Consider the following 9919-nt stretch of genomic DNA (forward strand, 5'->3'; position numbering starts at 1 on the left):
AATGGCCTTTAACTTGATCATGCACCAGGATTAACTGGATTTTTTCCTTAGGACAAACATTGCTAGACCTCAACTCTAGCGTCTGATACCGTGCCTGATGTTAGTCTTGGGGATTTTCATTTCTAAGAAGTTTCCATGTGATGTGGTTACTACTGAGTCAAGAACCACATTCTGAAAAGTACTAGCTTAGGAAATGATGCCACATAGAGAAAATTGGAATAAACAGCAGTTCAGTACCAGAATACCTGAGCCACTCAGGCATGGTGTGCACGCTGCTTCTTGTAAGTGTCACCTAACAAAGGTATGTTAGATTAACTAAGGTAAAAAGCTGTCTCTCAGAAAGATCATTGCAGCGCTATTTCCAATAGCCAAGGTTTGTAAAGCTCAAGTGCCCAGGGACTGGTGAGTGGACATAGAAGTTGTGTTTGAGATGCACAATGGGATGCTACTCAACTATAAAAAGATGAAATCTTTCTTCCCCCAACCCCATTTTTGAGGGAGGGGTTTGTGGTTTGCACCTAGCAGTGCTCAGAGGCTAGATCCATCTACATGTGTGGGAATCCAACCCTGGGCTCCCCCTACAAAAAGCATATCTGCAGCCTCTTGAACTCTCTCTCCAGCCTGAAATCTTTCCTTTTGTTACAACGTGGATGGAACCAGAGGGCGACATGTTCATCAAAATAAGTCAGAAAAAGACAAGTGCCAGATGATCTTAGCTATGGTCAGACAGAGGGAAAGCAAAGGAGCAGAGAAAGCTAATCCTTAGTTAGACTCCAGAACAGCAGTGATGACAGTGGAAGGAGCGCAGGGTACAGAGTGTGGAACAGGTTCAACAGATGGTGCTGGAGGAGGGGGTAGGGGTCAGGGCATGGTGTGACAATTTCCAAACAGGCAAGAAAAAAAGAAAGTAAACCAATAAAAACCTCAAACAGAGTTTGAAAATTAGCATCTTACAAGGCAAATAGAGACTTTGCCACAACAGAAGAGAAAGTGGACTTGGCTCAGAGAGACACTCACACTGGGAGATAGAAGACCCTGTCCTCAGAAAACAGTCTTCTCGGATGCCCACAGCTGGGAGCCAGCATCCCCTTAGAGGTTTAGGAGAAACAGTGGTCTGTCCTTTTTATGGCATGCAGTTGACACTGTCATTTAGCTTTGGATGTTAGTGAGTTAATTTGTGAATTAGGCATATTTTCTTTCTTTTTTTTTCTCGTGTGTGTGTGTGTGTGTGTGTGTGTGTGTGTGTGTGTGTGTGTGTGTGTAGTATGGAGCTCCTTCCAGCTCCATAGTAAGGGAACCGTATGGTGCTAGGGATCTGACCCAAGTCTCCAGCATGCAGAACCTGATCTCAGTCCTTTGAGCAACTTCTCTTGGGCATATACGTACATATATATACATATATATGTGTGTGTGTTGTATATACATATGTGTATATATTTTTTCTCTCAAGCCTCTTTGCTTTCTTTAAACCCTGACTTTAGTCCAGATTACTCAAATGTGAGTTGAAATCAAAATTACACAACGAGATTATGCCTCACTTAAAATGAAGAAACTGATAATACGTGAAATAAAATGAACAAATAACTAGTAGATGATGTAAAGAATAGAAGAAAAATAGAAATTTAGCTCTGATTCTTATATACAATGACTATGCAACCTAAGTTATATCACTATTTATTACTATAGATTAGTATGGTCTACAAAAGTGATCTAAAAGTTGGGATTAGTGATATTTATGAAGCTAGAGTTGGGGAAGGAAATGCTTCTGGTTATGTCTTATAGCTATGAGTGATGGTAGCACCTACTGCTTGTTTGTTTTTCCATCTCCCCAGACTATCCTTAGCCTCAATTGCACACATGTATATAAGGCTAAGGAGGTGATTATATGGGGCACGTGCTGGGACATGGTTGGGCATATGAGAGCTCCAGTTTCACTCCCCAGTATCACTTGGTGCCCTCAGCACTGCTGGAGCAAACCCAGACAACCAAGCTGGATTAGCCCTGAGCGCCATGTGGCCCAGAAACAAAGAGGGAAAAAAGAAAAAATGTGGCACACTTATGAGATGGAGGGTTGCCTCTGTGTCCTAGTGGTCTCAGGACACTTCGGGAGCTTGAAGCAAGTTCTTTCTGGTTCAACTCTCTGAGTCGAAAACTTGAGAGCAGTGATGCGAACTCTGTGCTAAGGACTGGGAGGTTAGAACCCTAGGAGAGGAGAGAACACCTTCCAGTCACGGAAAGTCTGGCATGTACGTGAGCATAGCAAGGAGCATGGTGACTTCACAGGAGATTACAAATTGAAGAATGAATGAGGGATATCCCAGTAACCTGGGGATCTCATCAAATTCCTGCTTTGTAAACACAACACAACACAACCTGAGTTGCAGTTTATCTGCGGCTTTGCTTCTTTCCATCCCAGAAACGAAATCAGATTCCTTCCTGTGGCTGAGTTCCATTTCTGGTAATTGAATTACTAAGTAGTACATCCTCTCAAACACAAGACTGAGCCCAGTGTCCATTAGCCATCAAGTGATATTGCATTAATAAACCCAAGTAGACGGATGATGTTTCACCGTAAATGCGTTTGGAGGATTTTTATTATCATTCTAACTTGTGAGTGTGCCAGCATCTTCTTTCCACCCAAGGTAAAGTAAGCTAGGTATTTAGAGAGATTAAATCTTTCAGGACTAGCCTAGGTTAGCATTTAAGACACTTGTGGGCAGTAATAAGTCTCCTGGTGTTTGTCCTTAAAATAGAATATGTGGATAAACATAAAACACATCTTGGTCAGGAAAAAGAGTGTGTGAACCCATACACACATGTGTTTTTATTATATTTCTTTTGGTTTAGGAGACATCCCTGGCAGTCCTCAAGGGCTTCTCCTGATTGAGTGCTCAAGTGGCCACACTGTGTCAAGGATCAATCCTGTTCCTCCTGTATGCAGTCTGCCCCGGAGCCTGAGCTGTCTCCCGACCCTAAATATATGTTTCAAATGCATAGTATAGTTGTATTTCTTCTTTGTGAATTTTTCTTAAATTGTGCAAGATCACTTATGTTTCTTTAGTCAACATTTAGTTTTATGTTAGATTTTATCCCCCTATTCTTTTAATAACGTCTCCTTTTTCGGTCCGAGTTGTTCTGGTCAGGAACCTGGTGCAGGACTCCACTTATTCAGGCTTTATTGGTAACCCTTAAACGTTTGTGACCTTTAACCTTTAGAGTTTTGGGGTGGTTTTTTTCGGGGGGGATGGGCATACCCAGCTGGGCTCAGGGTTTACTCCTGGCTATGTGCTTGGATCACTCCAGGCAGGGGCTGGGGAACCATATGAGGTGCCAGGGGTTAAACCCAGTAAGCTGCTTGCACAGCAAGCATCCTAACCACTGTACTATCTCTTGGACCCCCTTATCCTTAAAATATTTTTTAAAAGTAGATTTTCTTATTGTACATATTTCTTTAGGTAAGGAGACTTTTAAATGGTTTGACTGTTTTGCAGGATCTTGTATTCTCATTGCTGGAAAGAGGAGCATTACCAAGTTTTATGTGTCGGATCCTGTGCTATTTATCCAGGGGCTAGCCTTCTCCTGGGACGTGTAGGACCTACAGTGTTCATGCCCTTAATAATAGGATATTTATCTTATTGGTAAGTGTAAAGGGAACATGTTTCTAAAGTTGTCCATAAATATGATTCTTGATGTTTTTCTTGCTCCCGCCTCCCAAGCAGTGCTCCGGGAGCCCTGCAGCCTGCCCTGTCAATGCTTTGTCTGACTGTGCAAAGATGTTTCTATGTGTGGGTACCAGAGCTCTGCTAGTACCCAGGTCATTGGTACTAAGGATCACCAGGCTAGGCCCAGCAGTGTTGGAGGAGCATGTGGTGCTAATGATTGAACTCGGGGTCTTGTGCATGCAAGGTATGTATATGATTCTTGCTGTAGGGTTTATTTTTTTACTTTTATTTTTAGTTTTTTGCTTTTTGGGTCACACCCAGTGATGCACAGGGGTTACTCCTGGCTGTGCACTCAGGAATTTCTCCTGGCGGTGCTCTGGGCACCATATGGGATGCTGGGAATCGAACCCAGGGTTGGTTGCATGCAAGGCAAACGCCCTACCTGCTGTACTATCGCTCCAGTCCCTCTTGCTGTAGGTTTTAATTTTTTTTTAAATTATTAGCATTATGGAGTTCCCTTCAATTCCTCATTTTCATAAAAAAATTTTTTCAAATCATATTTAGTTGATGGATTCTATTAAATCCTTTTCTACATTTTCATCTTGGTCATGTTCCTCTTTCCTTTAAATTTGCCCTTCCTGGAATGAGCCCTACTTGATAATAATGTGTTGCTGCTAGGATTTTTATTGTTGTTATTAGTTATACTATGTTGCAATCATAGTAATTTTCTGTTGAATATTTTTTCTGTTGAATATTTTTGCATCTGTGTTTTAAATTTATGAAATTGATCCAGATTTATTTTCTTTTGTTCTTACCAGAATTGGTGTGATGACTAGCATAATATATGTTATACTATACTGGAATGATAAAATTAATTGAATGGCTTTTCAAATAAGTGAAAATTATGAGTTTAATGTGGACTTGGCCTGTCAAATAATCTAGACTTATTCAATTGTAAAAGGTGTGTTTTTTTTAATTAATTGATCTACTTAAGTTTTCTTAAATATAGGAAATTTCAAGACATTTTTCCATTATTTTGTTTATTTTTATAATTTTTCTGATGTACTAACCTGTGCTTCTAATTATTATTTCATAATTTAAAAATCTTTATAATTTCTCAGCTCTTTTCACTTATTTTATTTCAATATGGTTAGTCCCTTTCTCCTCTTTTTCTTTTTTTTTTTTAAAGAAATATTGTATTGAATCACCATGAAAAAAAGAATGAAAAAAAAATTACAAAGCTTTCAGGTTTAAGTCACAGTCAAATACTGATTAAACCCCCATCCCTTCACCAGTGCACATGTTCCACCACCAAGAACCCCAATACACCCCCCTCCCACCCCACCCCCCATCTAAGTAGCTAATGATATTCCCTTTATTCTTTATAAACTTTGAGTACATTCCATATTTCCACACAAAACTCACTACTATTGATTGGAAATTTTCCCCAACAATCAGGCCTGCTGAATAGGCATCATCTAATAATTTCCCTTCATTGTTGAGAGTGAAGACTCTGAGTCCGCGCGGTTTTGGGTTTCTAATATTTTAGCTTAGTTCACAGTCAAAATGGATGACTGCAAGAATCCACTCTGGTGCCAAAATGGGTTAGGAGACCTCAGGATCACAGTCTTTAGGCGCAGAGGGTCTGCTCGTGCCGCGGCTCCGGGTCATCTCTGGGAGGCTCTCCTCTTTTTCTTCATCAGTCTCTTTAGTCTGTTCAAAGTACGTTGAAATATATTTTTCATAGGGCTCACTTTGTTTATCTATAAAAATTACAGAGGGAGTGAGGGACAACATAATAGAGTCTCACAAACATCATTCAACGTATATACAAATACACAGGTATGTGTATATGTATCTACCTGTATGCCTGTATTTATACTTAGATCTATGTACACACACATATATACATATATATAGTCAAAAGATACTTTAGGTGGTTGTTTTTGGGGGGTGATCACACCTGGTGATATTCAGGGCTATACCCGGCTCTGTGTTTGGGGATTGTGGTGTTCTGGGATTAAACCTGTGCCTCCAGCTTTTTGGCTATCTCCCCTGCCCTGTGCAATATTACAGATGCATGTCTTGGTGTGTGCTCTTTATGATTATTTCACTTACAGTTCCTCATCTTTTTGAATCTTTATATTACTAATTTTGAAATTTGATCAGCATTAAATTTCCCTCTTTTAATGTTGCTTCTGCCCTATTTTTTTCTCTACTCTCTGTTTGGAACTCCAATACACTCAGATCATAATGTCTCACTGCAATTTCTATCACTTTACATTATTTTTTATGTTTGTTTGCTAGTTTTGTTTTTGTGCCACACCGGTAATGCTCAAGGGTTATTCCTGGCTCTGCATGCAGGAATTATTTCTGGAGGTGCTCAGAGGACCATTTGGGATGCCAGGAATCAAACTACAGGTTGGCCATGTGTAAGGCAAACTCCATACCTTCTATCACTCCAGCCCTTGTCTTTTTACACTTTTTTAATATCTTCTTTTCTTTTTCTTGTCTTTCACTTTGGATACTTACTTACTCATTCTTTCTTAAATCTTTTGTTATTAACCTCAATTACTGTGGTTTTTAGTTGTGAACTGTCTATTCCAGTCTTGAATAGAAAGCTTTAGATCCCTTGGGAGATGCATGCCGGAAGTAGATGATGAACCAAACATGATGACCTCTCAGTGTCTGTGTTGCAAGCTATAATGCCCAAAAGTAGAGAGAGAGTATGGGAAATATTGTCTGCCAGAGGCAGGGGGAGGGTGGGGAAGGGGGGGTATACCCGGGATATTGGTCGTGGGGAATGTGCACTGGTGGAGGGATGGGTGTTTGATCATTGTGAGATTGTAACCCAAACATGAAAGCTTGTAACTATCTTACAGTGATTCAATAAACTTTTTTAAATTTTTTTTTAAAAAAGAAAGCTTTAGGTGGCGCGGAAAAAAAAAAAGTGCTTTGAACTTGAAACAGCGGGACACCTGGGCAGTCTCGGGCCAGGGCTGGAGCTCAGGCTCCGGCCGAGATTCGACCCGGGTGGCCATGCCTTTGCACAGCCGCGTGGATGCTGAACAAGCAGGAGCCAGAGCGAGCTATATGACTTGGGGTTCCAGCGAGTGCTTGCAACCATGTATCCAGACTGTGAACTAAGCTTTTGCTCCATGCTGCTCCAGGAAGGGAAATGATTCAATTTCCAACTTAAATCTCCCTGGACTTAATTACTAAAATACAGAAATTGTAAAACTTTTTTATCTCTTCATTCTCATCAGTGGAAAACTAATTATCAAATATTTCCTTGTCAATAGAGCTGTATTCTTGGGGGATAAATTCCAACAGAAATAGTGAGTCTGTGTTGAAACTCCAACAACAATAGTGAGTTTTGTGTTGAAATATGGAATGTAATCAAGGTAAAGAGAAAAGGAAGTGAAATTTATCAGTTATGCAGGGGGGGTTGGGAAGTGAGGGGTGGGATGTATACTGGGTTTTTTTGTTTTGTTTTGTTTTTTATTGGTGGTGGAATATGGGCACTGGTGAAGGGATGGGTGTTTGAGCATTGTATAACTGAGACATAAGCCTGAGAACTTTGTAACTTTCCACATGGTAATTCAATAAAATAAATTAAAAAATAAAGCTTTAGATCCCTGCCAAAATTTAAATTCTTGTTTGTAGTTCCTTGAAACTATTGTGTTATTCTAAGTCTCCATATCAGAGAACACCTGTATCCCAGTGTAGCTCTATTACCTATTGTTTTCTTCCTACTTTAGCATATTTCCTAGGGTGCCTATTTGTTTTTAGATTAAGGACTGGAATATAAATAATTGTAGAAATGTCTAGGGGATAGGATAATTGTGTTTATCCTATAGAGAGAATTTCCTTTTGCATGCAAGTGTCATGGGCAGTAGCAATGCCAGATGTTTTAATACAGTTATTGAAGTTGTCTGAGGCTGGCAGTCATATTTTTCAGTTCTCCTTTACTCCAAGAGCATAGCATTTTGAGGGTGCCTACCTGGAGGTGTTACCAGCCTCACACTGCCAATTAATTAGTCCTAAACTCCACATTTTGTTCTACAGACTTTCTAAGTCTGTAAGAATCTCAGTTTTAGTTTGTCTGCTGATTCTTCAGAAGTCAGTATCAGTCCGCAGATCAGGCACCTTGTGTTTCTTCTCCTGGAATGGCCCTGTACTGTTTCACAGACTCTCTGACACCATCCTTTTTAGATGCTCTCAGCAGTTGCCTTAAATAAAACTGCCAGGTTCACAACTACATGAAATAAAAAATTTCTAACTATGCAAGATACTAGTGTTTTTTTTTTCCCTCAGAGTTTTGGCCACATACAATGGAGCTGGAAATAAAATCAAGTTCGCTGCATGCAAGGCAATCATCTTATCACACAATTATCTCTCTGGTCCCACGCAAGACATTCTTACATTTTTGTTTGCTTGTTTTGTGGAGTGAAGGATCAAACTCAGAACCTTACACATGCAAGGCATGTACACTACTTCTGAGTCACACCTGAAGCTCCTACTACTGGTTTATACATTCCATTGTTTAGATAGGTTTACCTGCATATAGATTTGCTTTCTCTTTTCTTTGTTCTTTGTTCTCTAGACTTTGGAAGTTTCTTTACAGTGAGTATATTGTTGGTTTTATGTTGGTCACACAATATATCATTTACCTTTATTCCTGAAAAATATAGTCACTGAATCAAGATGGACTGTTATTTTTCAGCACAACAAACCCATTCTATTTACTTTTAGATTCTATTGTTGCTATACACCAATCAGCTGAAAGTTTGGCCTATTGACTGCATATCTTGAATTTGCAGCATGGTGTCCTTTAGGCAGCACGGTAGCACTGTTGTCCCGTTGTTCATCAATTTGCTCAAGCGAGCACCAGTAACGTCTCCATTGTGAGACTTGTTACTTTTTTTGGCATATCGGAATATGCCACAGGTAGCTTTAGGTATTCTGTAAAATTCTTGTCATTACCTTTTAAAGTATTGGTTTCTCCTTTCCTTCACAGACAGCAATTAATCATGTTAGACCATATTATTCTAAGATTTAAATATATTTTCTCTTTTATTATCTCTTTTTAAATTAAATATTTTTATATCTATATTCTGAATATACTTTATCTTTTATGGACTGGAGCGATAGCACAGCTGGTAGAGTGTTTGCCTTGCACATGGCTGACCCAGGCTTGATTCCTCCATCCTTCTCAGAGATCCCGGCAAGCTACGGAGAGTATCCCGCTCACATGGCAGAGCCTGGCAAGCTACCTGTGGTGTATTCAACATGCCAAAAACAGTAACAAGTCTCGCAATGGAGACGTTACTGGTGCCCACTCAAGCAAATCGATGAACAACAGGATGACAGTGCTACTAGTGCTATATCTTTTATATAGTTTCCTTTCAACTTTTTAAATCTCCAGTGCATCCTGCATTCTGGTATTTTCTCCTATGATATCTCTGCACATTAATTCTCTCCTTAGATATGTATGATCTACTCTAACCTGCCTTTTAAGTTCTTACTTTTGGATTTTAGTTTTAGAGGTTTCACTTGCTTCTTTTTGAATATTATCAATTTGATTTTATAATTATATAAAATAATATATATATCCTCTTGCTTTACTAACAAAGGGAAGGAAACAGGGTGAGGGAAGCCACAACCCTGGCCCAAACTACTCTTGACCAGTTTTCAGTTAAAGAAATAAATCAATTTCACTGTGCTTGTCTCTAATGTTTCCAATTATAAAATGCTGCTGTGAATGAAAATATGAATTTAAAATTTCCCTATACATTTAATATCAATGGCCAGAGAATTTACCAAATTTCAACTTCTAATTTTGTTTTCTGGGTTTTCTTTTGTTTCATTTTGTGGTTCCGGGGCTCACACACAGGGTCTTACACTAGTGAGGCAAATGCTCTTGGCCAAACTACATCTCCAACCTCCACAAAACCTTGTAAAATTAGTTGAACAATCTCAATTTTTCCCATTGATGATTAAAATCTCTGCACAGTTTCATCTTGCACAGTTGTTTTTACAATCTGTCACTATTGTGCAAAGGGGAGGTTTCCTGTATAAGGAAATAACTGGCTTCTGGGGGTGTGGTGCTGCCAGCAGGTAAACCTGTATCTTTTGGGGTGAGTGCATTAACAGCCTGATGGTGCCTTGAATGCCTCTAGCCGGACCCCAACAACTCAGGACCAAGTTTCCTGAGAAATTAAATGGACAAAAGTTACATAAGTGTGGGAGCCACG

Source organism: Sorex araneus, chromosome X (assembly GCF_027595985.1).
Source record: "Sorex araneus isolate mSorAra2 chromosome X, mSorAra2.pri, whole genome shotgun sequence".
In the NCBI taxonomy this organism is placed as follows: domain Eukaryota; kingdom Metazoa; phylum Chordata; class Mammalia; order Eulipotyphla; family Soricidae; genus Sorex; species Sorex araneus.